We start from the raw sequence: 18,034 nt of genomic DNA, 5'->3' as shown, positions 1-18,034 counted from the left end.
TTACTTTTTAGCTGCATAGAAATGACATAAACCTTTTTACCTGGGCCTTAAAGACAAGTATTATTTAGGGTTTAGAAAAGTTATGGTCAGCAAGAGTAGTATGTGCCATGCTTGAATATGGCATAAATGAATTATTTTCAGTGAAATGTTATTATCAATAATGATGCCACAACGCATACTTATGTTTATATTTTTAAACGTTTCTAAATGTCTCCCTCGTCTTTTAAGCTCGCTGTAGACTTAAGATTAATGTTTCCGCTTAATAGGCAAAACATACCTGTCAGTTGCATAATATCACGGTCATCGCCGAATCTCATATTTGGCGGGTTCGTCTGAGAGTTCAATAGTGATTTGATAATAACGATGATCGTAGAATAGCGGATTTGAAAAAAAAGACTGTTGCTTTTGAATGGTTTAATTAATACAGATAGGTTTTATTACGCAACAATTTCTTAGTGATAATGTATGTACCTTTTTTCTGTCGGTTTATGTAGTTTGAACGATCGGGCGCGCGCGCCTACATACGAGCCTACATACCGTATGAACGCACAGTAATAGTGCTTTTTCCTTAAAGTGACACTCTCATTCAAAATCAATCCATACATATGTATTACAAAGACGAATATTGAGAGAATAATATTTAACAACTCACTAATTAATGCATTTACGGAAAATATTAATGACTGTAATGACTGATAACAGGATTGTAACCGTATATCCAAAGGCTTGAAACGCATACATATTGAATGACTGGTACCTCAGCGTTTGTGTTATGTTAAATAATGATATTGAAAAAATCCCTGAGTGGGTAAAAGTTTGTAAGTGCTTTCACCCGAACTGTATCTTAATCAAGTATAAAGCCATAAAGCCGTTAGAGCATAAACACAGATGTGTTCATCAAATGTCTAGGACACACATACAGGTTAAATATCAAAATGAACACTGTTGATAAGACTGATTTAGACTGAAGCTAGTCCGGGATGAACAATGCATTCTATGAGTTTCAACAAAACGTGAGTACATCCATCCATCCTGACCGACCATTGTCCTGGCTGTATTTTGATAATTCATAATAGGATTTTCAAAACGGCTTTGCCATGAAGGTTCATCATTATGAGGCGACGTGGTGCACACATCAGCCAGGCCTTAAGGTAACACTCAGAGGTCAAGTGTTAAATAGTACTGTTGATACATTCATTAACTAAGTACATAATAAATTAAGAGGTTCGATTTTTTTGCTTTTCAAAGTTGATCGTAACCAAATGATATATTATTATAAACATAATAAGTTTTCGTCTAGGACTGGAATTTTCCTCTGATGTGCCTATTAGGGCGACAACCAGTGGACGGAAGCAGTAAATGTTCAGCTCGGACTGGAATTTCCCTCTCACGTGCCTATTAGGACAATAACCAGTAGGCGGAGATAGCTATAAATTCAGCTAAGGACTAGCAATTCTAGCTGATACGTTCACTAGGGCGACAAATTATGCATCATCCTTATCGGTTCACTTCGTGCATATTATGTCCCTAATATGTATTTATTAGGGCATCAACCAGAAACCGGGGTCACTTTGTGCACAATTCAGGACTTGTTTTGACCTGACCTGTTATAAGCCTACTTGGACCACAAACTGTAGGGTGAGGTCACATTCTTGTAACTTCATATAACGTTACAAAAATGCAAATTGCATGTTTGAACCTGACACTTGCGACATTTGTTACCCGTAACATATGTCGAGCAAGAAAATGATTTAATATAGTGTCCGAATCGTTTAACACAATCCGACCTTTGGGTAACATCGCAACAACCTTTGGGAGACATGAAATTATTTTACCAGATGACAAAATTTTCTTTTGCCCGAAATTTACTGTGTTTGAAAAGAATACAGTTCTGCAAACGGGTTTTTATATTTACTGTTATCGCATTTGTTATTATTAAGGGACATAGAAGTAAATTGCCTTTTTAATTGCCTACGCATGACATGAATATTTTACCTCTGCCTAAAAGTAAGTATTGTTTAGGATCAGAAAATTTTACCGAAAAGTCACTGTGTTAAGAAAAGAATATAGTTTTGCATACGGGATTTTTACATTTAATGTTATCGCATTTGTTATTGTTTTGCTTTTTATTTACTTTTGGTTGTTTTTGTTTTTGTGGGTTCATTATTTCTCTGAGGTGTAGACACATTTTAATAGAAAAGGACATAGAAGTAAATTGCCTTTTTAATTGCCTACGTGTGACATTTATATATTATCTCTGCCTAACAGTAAAGTTTAGGGATCAGAAAATATATTGTCAGTAAGAGTAGTATGTGCCATGTTAGAACATGGCATATATACATTATTTTCAGTAAAATGTTATCATCAGTTATGGTGCTATAACATATATATGTATATGATTATAATTTTAAACGTTTCTAAATGACTCTTTCATCTTTTAAGCACGCTGTAGATTTTAGATTACTGTTTTCGCTTAATAAGCAAAACATACCAGTCAGTTGCATACTATCACGGTCATCGCAGAATCTCATATTTGGCGGGGTTTGTCCGAGGGTTCAATAGTGATTTGATAATTATGATGATCGTAGAAAAGCGGATCTTAAGAAAAACTGTTGTTTCGGAATGGTAAATTCTGTTCTGTTAATAAAGATTGATTTTATTTAGCCACGATTTCGTAGTGATAATGTATGTACCTTTATTCTGTCTGTTTATGAAGTTTGGACGATCGGCATCCCGCCTAAGTACGAGCCTACAAGCGGTATGAACGCACAGCAATGATTTGTACGTCAAATGTCAAGGACACAATACAAGTTAAATATCAAAATGAATACTGTAAATGGAACTTATTTTGACTGAACTTAGTCCGGGTTGAAACTTTACCATGTATACTAGTATTTTCAACAAAACGTAAGTACACAAAGTACTTCAACTGATCCTGAGCAAACATTGTCCTGGCTGTATTGATCATTCGTAGTAGGATTTTCAAAACGTTTTCACAATTATAAGGCGCCGTAGCACACACATCAGCCAGACCTTAAGGTAACACTGAGAGGTCAACATTTGAAACAGTTCTATTGAAACATTAATCAATTGAGTACACAATAAATTGAGATGTTCGAGTTTGTTAAATTTTAAGTTGATCGTTACCAAATTATATATCATACTAAATATAAATAGTTTTCGTCTTACTGTTGAACTCCATGTAAGCCTGTGTTGCAATAACATGGAAAATAGTTTAGCTTATTTAGCAGGCTTGACATGTCGCCACTTGGCGTCTATTATTGCTGTTGTTGAGTTTATAAAGGTCTGCCCGCACTCTATAGAGGCTGCGTTATGGCTTGACTCCGTCACAGCCCGAAGTGAGACGGAAACATTTTTCTGAGGCCGAGGGTTAATCCCATTTGTTTGTGGGAAATTTGCCAAATGAGTAACTGCGGGCTCTACTATAAATGAAATATGTGGTCCGAAAGCTCTGACTTTTGGATATGTCTTTTTTCATTGGTCTTGACTTGTTGTAATTTAGAAATTGGATAGCATGCGTGTCTTAAAAATCTAAAAGCTAGAGTACGGTAACTTTGATATTTTTAAAGGATGAGTAAGACTCGTGGACAGTTCATTGGCAAGAGAGTGTTCTGAGATCAGGATGTTTCGTCTACTGTGTATACATATATAATAATGTGAACTGACCTCTTTGTTGTTGAATTCCCAGTTGCCTCACTACTATCTGAATTCTAAAACTTCTTCAATACCAAAGAATATGTTGACATTTCTTATTGATTTATTTTTCTGATTGTTTTTTCAAATGTTTATCTACATATTTATGTTGTTTTTTTTTTTTCAAACGGCCCGCGTTCGATTGTTTTCCAATTTAGTATTCAAGAACGAGATAATTATTGCCCATACTGGACTATCTAGACATAAACATGACACCCCTAGTATGCTCTTTTTCACTGAATATAATTTATTTTCTATATTTGAATATTTGTTATTGAATGAATTAGGTGTGGGTCAAAAACCTACAATGTACTTGGACCTGAAGCTTTATCAAAATAACACCATCAACTTGCATAGCATACACCACGTATCATTCTGGACTTCTATTAGTACAATGGTTGTGTACAAGCTTTAAATGAGAAGAATTGAAACATTGCTTATAACATATACATTTTTTCCGATATTTTCTTTCTTGATGCGTTCGTTCGTTTGACGTTATGTTTTTGTGGTGACATGTAGTTTATGGTTAGACCGATATGTAAAATCATACTCTGAAATACCTCATTCTTTCATGTAAAAACGAAATCAAAAAAGAAAAAGAAAAGTTTTGTCACCACAACGTGGATAATACATCATCAACAATTTTGTAATAGTAAGTGTTTGTTTACCGGGCTCGGAAGGGTTAAAAGTTGATTAAAATATCGTTTTTTATGCCATGCATAAGTCCATAAAGTCCTTTTCGTTTTATTCCATAATTTCAAACAGTAAAATATATGTGAAACACTGAATATTCTATAAGTTGTTCGATTTAGAAAAAATGGCATCTAGTACACTATATGAATTTATTATAGACTTAAGGACAATATACCTGCCAATGAATGAAACGGTTGTGTCTTAAATACAGAATCATTCACGTTCTTACGTCAAGTTATGCGAAATCAAAGATTGAAGTAAATACATAAAAGTTGATGATATGCTTGTCACAAGATTTTCAGGACATTCGTACTTAAGGACCTATGCAAATTTATATGTCCCAAAAGTGCATTTTTTTTTAATTTTCAATCGATAATCTCTGCTCAGTGTAGATTATGAATAAAATTCAAACAAATTCAAATATTCGTAAAATTATGTTAGTGTTATTGTTTTGTTCTTCCCTCTATTATTTTGCAGGAAAAATGTCCTTTGTAAGCTTCATGTAAATAACGATATGATCTTAAGCGTTCCTTCCTGAAGAAGTAATAAAAATCAATGTATATTGCATGTCGCTTAAACGTATTTCATATGAAAGCTCTTTTCCATGTAAACTCAATAAGGATTTTGTTTAAACCTTGATAAATATAAAACATACGTTTTTATTTCCGACTCAGTTATGTATTCAACGTATTGATTCAGATATATCATTGGTGTATATTTGAGGTAAAAGTCATGTTAAGAAACACGAAGAAACCTTACATAAAAACAACTGTGCATTTACTGCTAGGTGTTTGCAAAGTGTTTGTTATGTGTTAATTTGTCTTTAAAACATGCAGTAAATGCCTTTTAAGAATATAACAGTGATATACCTCTTCGTCAGTCAAAATTAAACAAAATATTATGTCAATCGAATCAATTTCAATTTAAGCCTCATTATCCCGTTCAAAATTCCGCTTCTGTGACCTCATTCCTTTTGGGTTTTTTATACTCCAACGGTTGTCTCGACTTCTATCGTGTAACCATAACCTGGGTTTAAGTGAAAACATCAACCCCCACTTTATAACAATATAATCCCACAAATAGTAAAACTATTTGAAACTAAACTAGGTGTCGTGCTACCAATGAACACATTCTTTATATCTGAACAATTAATATTTGCAGTCGGACTCCTCTGGGAGAGACATCGTAAAACGAATGAGTATGTCTGAAAAACTGAAGTTCGATTTGTAATTGAAATACTTTTTATAAATTGATGGGAAAACTATATAAGAACCATTTTTGAATGAATTAAAATGTTCCTAGATTCATTTTGATACATATTTAAACGAATCTTTGAATCTTAAACGTAATGTTCAAAATATCTTATATTTGTTATACATTGTCTACCCCACATTTACATGTGTTATGCAAAAGTTTAAAATACAACAACACTGTTTTAAAACGGTTTGCTGTTTAATACACCACGGTTTAATTTTTCGGACTCTACTTAATAACTGGAGCCGTATAATAATTAAGTATGTAAACCCCTTTTAAGGGGCGTAGGTTAGAAATGGAAAAGAGGGGCAACCTATCTCCTTTATATATAACAAAGAGATCGACACATGGAATAAGTTGTTCCACCGCATACACGATGGAATCAAGAAAACAACGGTTAGTGGCAATATCAGTTTGCTATTCAATCTAGGGAAGGTTCGTGTGTCGCTTTGTTTAAATGGGCTATAGAAACGCGGAAAGATGATGTACAGACAGTCTTGGGCTCGCGCCGGGACCTACCGCCTAGAGCGAATGTTGTACCTTCTTATCGTTTATTGTGCATTTTTTCCCCTGATGTTACCGCTTTTATACAGTATCAAATATTCAATTATAATTGTCAAGTGCACCTTTGAATTTGTTTTGGAGAGATTAACTGCACTACATTCATTAAAACAAATCATTTTTCTAAGTGGAATTATAATGTATGGTTTCTGGTGGTTGTTTCTCAAGTGAAATAATACGTTACTGATTTGTTTTGTCATTATCTTCTTAGAAAAAGCGTCATATAATTAATTCGAATGGTTTAACAATCGAACAGATACGAGTGAAACTTAATCAAAATGAATATGTACATATTTTCATAGCATTTCAGCTTTTCAAATTAAAATCATAATAAGTTTACATTGTATATAGATTTCACTCTTATTTCAGTTCTGAAATTATTTTGAAAAATGCACGTGCACTACGTGTGTCCCTTGTACTTTAAGGAATGCCATAACGGTAGATATTAGCAAAGAGTAGTTTCTATTTGTTATTGAAAGTACAGGAACAGTTGGTTTGTAACGACACGTCTGTTTAAGTCGAAAAGAAAATGTATGAAATTGCAGACGACATTACACCAGAGACATATATATAATCCAATCGCCAATTCTTCCTCCAAGTATAGGGTCGTCGATCTCTGCGCCTCCATCAGACAATTTCGTTTTGGCATTGGCATAACAGGATAAAGGCATCATACACAACAATTTCAACTTTTCGTATTAAACTATTACTTAAATGAGTCATTCATGCTGCAATGTACATATAGTCATAATAACTTGTATTTTTTATACCCGTTTCATCATTATTGATGTTCTTCCAGCACACGAAAATAAAAAAAGGCTAGCTGCTAACTAGGCTTTTGGATACAGGGGACACGTTTTTGACATACATAATCCCGCCGGAGGATGTATTCCGACAACCATATCATTGCTCACCGGTATCGCCATATATAGGGAGAAAATACCGAAATACACGGTTACTAGCTTGTCAACGTTTTCCGGGTGGTTCCGTGGTCACACTAGTCAATCCAGGGACAGCAGTTTCGATTCCCAACCGCAACATTAATATATTTATCATCTTCAGGGATGGACGTTAATCGGGGTCCCGTGTGACATTCCTGTACTTTGCGGCACGTCAAAGAATTAGATTGGCTCAAACCAGGGCTGTATTGTGTCTGTGCACCATTTTCGGAATATTTTAAATAACTAATACTCTTACCAGAGCACTCGTCGAATGGGCAAGGCCCGAGTGCGAGTGTAAAGAAGCTTACACACCAACGGGTGGTTGAAGCAATTAAGCAAACCCGTCATTATTGCAAACAATGCTGCTTTTTTACAAGAGTAATGCAATGATGAAAACGGCAATAGAGTATGTCATTGGACAAGCAACATGTATTTGGTTTAATAATAATGACATAGATTTTGTTGTTATTGTTTATTAAGGTTCATAAACCTTTGTCTTAGTGTGAGGACAAGATCACAACCTAGCCCGACTTTGAATTAAAATTAACTTCAAATATTGTCATGAACACAGCAAACAAAATGCAAGGAATAATAATTTGATAATATATTGAAAGGATTGAGGAGATGGCTACATAAATCATGGTTACCGAACTGGCATCTTAACGTTGTCAGTAGGACTAAAGTATTAGGTTAACCGATATTTACCGCTTTAATTCGAACAGGGTCTGCCGCGAGACATTCAGACCTCTCTACGGACTGAGTTAAGTAGTTAAGTTACATTATATATTATTGAACCTTTTACCGACATATACAGTACAACCTTTGGGGTACTTAACCCAAAGGTTGTACTTTTTCATGAACATCCGGCGCTTAACCTTTAGGCGACAGTCAAAAATTGTATATTCTCGATGGCTAGTATTTTTGAAAAAAAGCATCATTAATAATGCTTTACTACATTTACATATGCATATTTTATGAAGGAAAATGCAAAGGATATATTATTAAAGGATATATAGCATTTAATGATAATGTCTTCCAAAGGTTGTTCTAATTGGCAAAATATCCCAAAGGTTGAATTTGTATATATATATATATATATATATATATATCATCTAATATAAAAATATACGAACAGAAGTGGAATATTTGTGCATCATAGAAATGTTTTTCACGAAATGAAGACGAAACATAAAGCACGCTTTAGATTTAAATGGAACATGTACTTCTGATTGTAATTAAAACTTCACCATCAATGCAAAACAAGAAATAAATTAATTATTTGCTAGAATTTTGCCAATTGAGTAATATTTTTTGCCAACAAATTTGTTTACAAACATGTGGAGTGATATATTTTCTCCAATAGAAATAGAGAAACGTTAAATTACGCATGTGTAATAAAGAAAAATAACTGATGGCAATATATTATGGCTAGCGCGCTTCATGGATTTGCAACATATTTTGTAATTAGATGCCAGTATGTGGACTTTTTGGTGGGAGCTATAAGGACGCAATGTGACACACGAAGAACAAGTGGGGGACATCTAGGGCTAACACCTGGTACCAGTGAATAAGAGCCAGCTTTGGGTCAGGTTGAAAAAAAAATGACTACAGGGGTCAAGGACCGCATATTTTGCTATTATAAGCCATTGTGTGGACTTTAGGTGAGAGTTTATACTACAAGAAGGAGGTGATGTGATGCCCGAAGACCCGGGTACTAGTACTTAGGTGACATCTAGGGCTAACACCTGGTACAAGCGTAAAAGGGCCAGCTTTGAGTCAGGTTAACCATAAATGACACCGTTTATTCGCTTTGTATTGTTTAAACATTTACAAGTCAGAGTACATCGGGTTTGTGTTTACATGAATGTCTAGAAATGCCTCTAAATCTAATTCGAAGATGGTACGGTTTGGGATAAAAATAATAAGCGGAAACCATGTATTATAACCTCCAGTACGCCTTAGGAGATTTTGACGTCGGTACCGTAAGGGATAAGTGAGTATTAAATAGCGGTCTCTGTCTTATGAAAACGCTCTGCTAAATTTGGTTAACACTTTATTTTTTGAAAAATGTAAACATTGTTCATATTATAGCGCCAACAATGTTTTATTTGTTTATTTAGTGTTTAACATTTTAACACAAAAAGAGTTCATAAAGTGAATTCCTCTAGTTGATTTTAATGTTTTATGTTTACTTAAATGTACTAGACGAACTTTAAAGGGAAATAATATCAATTTTCACAATCGAATAACAAAAACGTGTGCAAAAATAAAAGTACCGTTTAAAAACGTAATATTTCAAGATAACTTTATATTTATAAAGATTCGAAATACACTTAGTCTTTAAAATAGCCAAAATCTAACATCAAATTCACTTAAGCAAATGTCTTGTACACAAGTGGTCGAACTTTCTCTCATATATGGTGTTTGGAGTCGTGATGCACTAAATATTAGTGCAAATTGTTCGATTTTCTATATAATATATAGGAAATTTACTAAGTAGTCTCTAAACTTTTCTAAACTACATATTTTTATTTACAATTAAAGATAATTTACATAAAATCTAAGCATATTATGTATTGAATATTGCGTAATAAGGCACAAATTTTAATTGCATGCCGTAAACTTCCATCTTGGGTCCCGATTACCACCTGTAAAGAGGACCAAAAGTGTGTGGGATGGGGGCGGTTTCTCCCACATTTAAAGAAGTAACCATACTAATTTATTTTGTATTACGTGGCTATTACCAGTTATCAATTGAAACTGCTGTTTTCAAACTAATATATTTCCTTGGGACTTGCAGCCTCGTTCTGGGATTGACCTTTACTAAATATATTAACTGAAAAACGAACCAAAAGTGGAATTCGACGGATCTTTTGTACTGCAATGCAGGAAATATATCCTTAAACGCCATTATATACAGTTATAGTTCAAAACCCGAGCGGAATATGTCAAGTCAAGTCAAATTTTATTTCTAAAGAAAGGCCTCCGGTCACCAGTTCAACATACACAATGCAAAAACATAAAATCATGCGAATTGTGTTTTCTTATTGACAACTTTTATTATTTATCTTTTTCATTATTATAACATTAAGAAAGAAATCAATATTTTTCATTCTGTATTCGTTTAGTCTTTGCATACGCTTAATGAAGTTTTGGAAATTTTGTCTACCCGTGTACCAGGAATAAATATGTAACTGCTTTCTTGTGTAAATTTGTTACTTTGAAATTCATGAAATTCATCTTCTACATATGTATCAAATTCATATATCAAAATGAATAAAGTAATATGTACACAATCGATCTTCCCTGGCGATACCGCAATGTCGACCAGTTTCAATTAATATTTTTTTCTAGAACATCTAAATCTCGACTTCCTCACATAAAATTGTAAATTAATACATATATTTTTTTCTGGATTTAACAAAGTTTTATAATTCTATTATATGTATCATATTACTTAGTCATACAAACCCAAAGCCATATCTGTATAACAAATTCTTTACAGATGTAACCCAATTATTTCTTCCATTGTCATCATGCCGTTTTAGCATTAAATGACAGTTTCTTGGATAACGTTCATTAGACATACATAGCAGTTTGCACCAGAACTTTATTCATTTTACATGATGATCAATACATAAAGGAAACCTTCCGCATTCTATCAGTGCAACACAGTCATCAACATAATTATTTACTTAAAGAAAATCTTGACAATATTGAAATTGGAATTGTTCAAGAATATCAGACACTTCCGTTTCGTATATTATAGCTCCATAAGTAAGTATAGGCTTAACCATAAAATCAAATATTTTAAAATATTCAGTATGGAAAGTGTCCAAATGCCCTCTGGTAAGCTTTTTTGCCACAAATTGTCTTCCGGGTCTGTGCAGCAGGTTTTAATTCTGCCTTTGTCCAAGATAATGTAGGCTTGAATATAATTCCCATGTACTTATATACTGATGTAACATTTACCAGGACGTCATTATAAGACCAATGTTCGTATGACCCCAGAGGTCTATCATTTCTTAACACGATTATTTCTGTTTTCCTCGTGTTAATAGTCATACCACTATTAACACAGAATTCCGAAATATAATTTAAGTGTAATTGTAATTCAATTGCGGTGTCCGCGCAATTCACCACGTCATTTGCAAAAAAGTATGCACACTATCTGGGATCAATAACAATCCTTCTTCCAGATAGTATGTTCGTGAACTGCTCTGTAATGAATATACTCGCTTGTCCCTTTGATCGTAGGAAGGAGGATAACTCATTGATATATTAATTAAAAATTATTGTACTGCTTACGTCCCCTTGTCTCTAACCAACGTTACAAAGGAAGGTTTGTGCAACTTGTGTCGTCGCCTACCTTTACGTACCCGCGTAGATTGGAGTACATAGACGTCAATACCCGGAAGTTTTCCCTGAACTCCTGTGTTATTCAAACTAGCAAACAAATTATGGCGAACAAATCCATCAAACGTTGTTGTTGTTGTTGTTTTAAATCGACATTATTTTTTTATAATACATCATATATATCTCCAGGCTTACTGGTGTATTTTTCATCCATGCTTTGCAAAGTAAATATCTGTTGTCGAATAGCCAGTCCGAAGACCAGCTTATGCTTAAAAATATTTTATACATCAGTAACATAACGCTAAAAATAAGAGAAATACCCGCATACTTTAGAGGCCGACTTGTGCACTGGGACAATACAATTATCCCTCCAAATATCAGTAAATATACCAGTATTCAAAACCCCATTAAATAAGTGACACAAACCTGGAGTGATGGCTTGCTTCGTATGCTACTAAATTCAGCCCCGAATCTATCAGGCCCCTAAGATTTCCTTTTTTTCAAGTTTGAAATGCTTTTAATAATCTCCCTGTAAGTAAAATCAGAATTTAACAGGCGATTGTATTATATATATTCCTACCAAAAGCGATATCATTCGATTTGGTTGCTCATTATTAAACAATAATCCTCCAAAATAGTTCCGCCATCTACAAGGGTCCACGCGCGGAGGTTCTATTCTCTTTTCGGGCCAGATTACAGCTAGACAATACTAGCCCATTTCTTTTAATGTGCTGGTACAGTTGTCTTTTAATGGAACACGTTATTTTAAAATTTCTAGGGCAATTTCAAATAATCAACCCTGATGTGACCGGGAATGTGATGTTGCCAAACAGTTAAAGTACGCTGCATTTCGAAGATTTCGCTGGACATGCGGTTTGCTAGATTTCCCAAACTATATTTCACTAATCGCTATAAAGTTTTTCTCAAAACCCATTTACATTAATATCAAATCCTTTTTTTAGAGAAAAGATATGAAAATATTTCTTAGCCTATAAAAGACTATGCTATTATCTGCCTCTAGAAGTGTAAAATATTTAAGGTTTGCTTGTATTTAAACTTTGAACTCGATGGAATTTCGTAGAACGATGCAACGTTGTGTGCGCCGTGAGTCTTTGTTTTATATTTCTTAGTAATATTTAAGATGTCAGACATGTGTTAAAAGTTATTTCTTACATTAATCGAATTGTTCTCAAAATGTCTTTTAGTTCTTTTAATGAATATCGATACTTCAGGAAATGCTGTTGTCAACGTGAACTTTATATATGTTGTTGTTAACGTGAATTCCTTTCACCTAAATATAGCAAGTTATATTTAATCTGTAGACTTTACAAATTTATCATTAGAGGCTTATCTTATTCTACTTAATAGTTTAAATTACTCTCTCAACTGCGACGATAATGCATTCGACATTGAACTAGTAGTCTAAATGATCTTTCTCTCATGAAATTAATTTATGTTCTAGGTAGGCCGCCATGGGTATAAGTCCAAATTATTGATTGTCGCTCTGTAAGAGATGGAGTCGGTCTACTTATGTTTCAACAAATTTTAACATAAGGTGGATAAATTTGATTGGTGGAGTGATGAATAGAAATTCAAATGGAAGACAAGATATACTCCAGCCAACCCCGTTTTATGTGCATCCCCCAGTAAAAGAAATTCAACAGTCAAGAAATAAATGATTGAACATGCACTCGTCCAAACATTTAATTTGAATAACGTTGATGTTAATTTACGTGTTGCTGGTGGGGTCCATTTTGTTTGTTTGTGACGTCATTTTAAACTTTTTTTCTTTGGAGTCAAAACCTTTTCGTGAAATAATTCAAAACTTCGTGCTCGCAATGTAAAATTTCAGCCTTTTACGTTATCGATGTAGTGGATGCAATAACAAATTCTTTGATATATTTTATGATTGCGTTATACATTAGTGCAGTAATGATGTTGTTTACATATATATAATCACACCCCCTGTCGTTTTGCATGGCCATGTACATTCAATTTTGAATACATAATACATTGGAAATTTGTATTCAAATGAAAAACCAATCTGGATTTTTTATAAAATAGCCGTAATTAATAAAGTATGTTTAAGCGTTTAAAGCGTGCTTGAAGTAAATAACATTTTTTTTCCATTTTTTGTTAGTGTTCTCTTTCAAATGAGATATGTATTTTAGGGCAGTCTATATATAAATTTAATAGAATCTGAAATTGAGATACAAAATGGACTGTTGTTGATAAAACATTTCTGTTATAGATAGAAACTTAGTACAAATGTAAATAAATCAAAGGTAATGCTTTTTAAAATAAGGCGGAAACATAAGCAAAATTTAAAGTGACGCTCTTATTCAAAATCAATACATACACATCTGTAACAAACATAAATTTTGAGTGATAAACCGTTAACTACTTACTAAATAATGCATTTATGGAAAATATTAATTACTGATAACAAAATTGTAACCGTATATCAAATAGCAAAAAGCGCAAAAATATTAAATGATTGGTGAGTGCTAAAAGATTTAATGTGGCCTTTTATAGTCTCATAAGGTAAAAATACCGTGTTTATGCTCATTTTGTCATTTCTTTAAAATTAAACTCGGTATCGATCATTAGAACCATTGTTTTTAACATTTATTCATCCTTTTTGGAATACTAAAACAATATTATTAATTGTAGTAAATCTTATCTGGGAGTAAGAGTGCATCTTAAATATTTTTATATCAAGGGCATGAGTTGGAAATAGTGAATTAATTTACTTATCTAATAATATTCTTTACCACTGGTGGTTCATTTAGCACAACGTTCGACACTTTGTCAGGACAAGCTACGAAGGCTTTGTACAAGCTTAATTCAGACCTAGTAAAATTTCCTGGTATATCAACCAGACATTATAATTTATCTTTGTTTGATTAACTAATATATCCCGTTTTAAACTATGGCTGTCAAGTATGGGTTCTACAGGATTAAGCATTAAGTATGAAATATTTCATTTTAAATTATGTAAAGAAATACTGGGTGTAAAAACCCAAACTCAGAACAAGTTTGTTAATGGAGAACTTGGTAGAACACCATTACATGCTAAACAATTGTAAATGTGATTAAGTATTGACTAAAAACATTATTATGTGATGTTATTACATTTAAAGCTGATTTTAGAATATTGTATAGAGATTTAGAAAGATTGCCAATTTGTAAGACATCATCAAAAACGATTAGAGAAATATTACAATCTCTATGATTTTATGATGCATGGTTATTTCAAAGTGTCGCTGATTTTAATATAATTATTTATATGTGAACTAAAACAGAGATTGAAAGATGTATATAAACAAAAATGGTTTACAAAACTTAATTCATCTAGAGCCAAAACGTATGTTCGCAGACTTGAAGTAACAACCATATTTGTGTGATGTTAATGAAGTTAAATTTAGGAAAGCACTGACGAGACTTAGACTTTCGTCACACAGGTTAGAAACTGAGGCCGGTAGATGGCACAAACCTACTCCTATATATGTTAATCAAAGGAAATGTCAAGTTTGCCATATGAATTTTATTTCTTGTTTGAATACACTTTATAAATTGATTTAAGAAGACTATACATACATAAATTCTTATAGAATATACCAGATATACCCAAATTTGTTGTACATACGGGCAGTTCTGTTAAAGCTGCTGGGCTTGTCTCTGTGATATTTAGCTGCCTTATTGTACTCTTTGAAGGCTGATGTGCAATAACTATTATTCGCTAAGTACATAGAATTTCCAGAGCCTGTTTGTATACACATTATACATGCATGAATTTTCTTCAATGGTTGCTTGGTCATTAAGTATAGTTTATAATATTGAAAAATCGTTCATTGTTGTTTTCGAAACCGTGTTTCGTTTCTTTTTCAAATTTGGTTTTAGCAAAGACGGGTTTCATTGAAAGTAGGTGCGCATTGCATTTTAACGGATGTTTGGATTTCCCAATGATCAGTTAAAGAGAAACAGGGCTAAAAGAAGAAACTAACCATTAATATTTTAAGGGCACGACATTGCCACCGCGTTTGTCCGACATTGTAAGAATTGACCCACGGAAACGGAAAACGCAGGACACAAGCTGAATACGTCACCGTCGACATTCCAGAGGTAGGTCCTTAATGCTTCTTAAACCTAGGTCTAAGTGTCATTGGTCCATGTAACCTATTTACGGTATAAGTAATAGTTACTGCACTTCCAACTAGGTTATTGAAACTGTATTAATTCAAGCATAAAGGAAGTGGGTGAATTGTAATTATTTTTATTTATTTTTTTAACTTCGAATGAGCTATTTTTTTAGTAAATGTCTTGAAACCATTGATACAAGACTGGTGACAAAAGATTCGAATCAGTTTTTCATATTTACAATCAAAAATTGATGTTTCATGGCTAAGGGCGTTACTACCGCTTTAATAAAAATAAAAAAGCTGCAAATATGATATGTTCTATTGCGAGTTATTTTGTATGACGGTATTGAAGGCATTAATACAAATATTTCATGACTTTTGTGATGAAATAAAATCAGACTGATAATGTTCGCATTTTATTTGCCGTTTTGTGAGACGTTCGTGTTACATACAAGTGTATCTGTAAGGTACTTTTGCACGTCAAGGAAGTTCTTATTGGGTAACAGATTGGCTTTTGCTTAAAAAAATCAACATGTTTTACAGCTCGGGTCTTTAACACAATTATATCAACGCACGCTTATTCTGATTCTTCATCGAACAAACACGGCATAAAACTTCCACGCAAGACATAAAAGATGTCTAAACATACTAATATCGGCCATGTAGTGCCATTGTTAAGTGCACATGCCCTCGAAAAGAAAAGAGAAGAAACAAACTCAATACATAATAGCTAAAATATGTACAAAAATGGTACACTTTCAAGTCACGCAATTTTCTACTTTTACTTTGTAAACAAGCAATCGTTCAGCTTATTATAAAGTTTCAATAACTTTTTTATTAAGGCCTCTAGAAACATAGGTTTTAAAATGAGAAAAACTAACACGTCTGGCCTCCGAGTAGGCGTATTTATATTGCGATAAAATGAATATAAACTCACTTAGCAGGTCAAAATATCCTTCAAAAACACCAAACTACTTTCACAAACTGCCATTTTTTCCGCATATAACATTTCCCTCACTTAAATTTCCGCACAGACAAATAACGCTAGAGACCCTGAATATAATGGTTGGCATACTACGAGTGTTTTAATGCTTACCATCCAAATATCTTAGCCCAAACGAGTCATACTCGTCTATATGAGCGCATGTTATACACTACCGTCTATGAAATGTTTGTTGAAATGTAAAACAAGTTCCATCATTCTTGCTCTTTCTGCCAACTGTGTTATTGGCGGTGTTTGTTACAGGGAGGGAGTGAACAGAAACGGTGGCCGCTGCAGACATGCCAAGCTGATGCCAACAATAAACAATGGACTCAGAGTGAAGGTATTGACATTACTTTGACACTTCGGCAATTCATTGTTCAATTTAGACCAAACGTATACAAAGCCGTTATATTTGTCATAACATTGATCACAAATCGCACTAGTCTGCAGGTGAAATAGTTTATCAGCTTTAGGGCGCAAGTGACTTTAAATTTCCTAGTATATGTATTGACTCAGACATGGAAGGAATTTGGTATATGCTCTTCGGCCCCGGATTTTTTTTAAATGTATTTAAACAAATGATAGGCATGTTCATACAAACATATCGTACATTAAGGTATTCATGATACCACTGATTTTTTTTCAAATACCTCGTAAGAGTTAAAGCAGATGCATGTATTGGAATTGGTTCTTATGCTGACTTATTTTTGACCGCGTAACATCATGCGTATGAGACATTAGATGCGCTTACGAGAAATTCAAAAACATAACACATGGATTTGTTCTAGTGTTCAAAACTAGTATCTTGACCAGAGTTTTTATTCTTAAGTAATTGAAGAATAGGGAAGGATAGCAAGCACTTATATATCCTTACACACATTTAACTGTGACACAGTCGAGCAGCAAGATGGAATCGTATCCCTTTCACGCCTCTAAAGTTTTGGAGGTACGTTTGTGATAAACATTCAAGAGTTCTTAGAAAAAAAATGCTTTATCGAAATATTGTTTAAAAAATTGAATGTTCACAAGCGATAAGCTGATTACGTTATGAAATTTGGACCTCTTCCTTCTTGTAAACCTACCCGGAGTAGATTTAGCTAAGGTTTGTTATTCGGTTCCCCGCTTGTAATGTATACGCTGCAATACAGCAGGGGTACAAAACAAATCGATTAGCTTACGTGATCGACTGTTAACGTTAACTGAACTCAGGGCAGATGAATGCCTTTATGTGAGCGGTGAAACAGTAGTGGTATGCCATGCATATTCCACAGGGCATAAACAAAAATTTACTCAAATTTTGGCTACTTGATAATAATGAATTTCATTTTACAGCTTATGGATTTAGTGACCAGAGATTAGTTAGTCAATATTTTGTTATTTTTTTCCTA

Source organism: Mya arenaria, chromosome 12, assembly GCF_026914265.1.
Source record: "Mya arenaria isolate MELC-2E11 chromosome 12, ASM2691426v1".
NCBI lineage: Eukaryota > Metazoa > Mollusca > Bivalvia > Myida > Myidae > Mya > Mya arenaria.
This window is presented reverse-complemented; position numbering follows the sequence as displayed.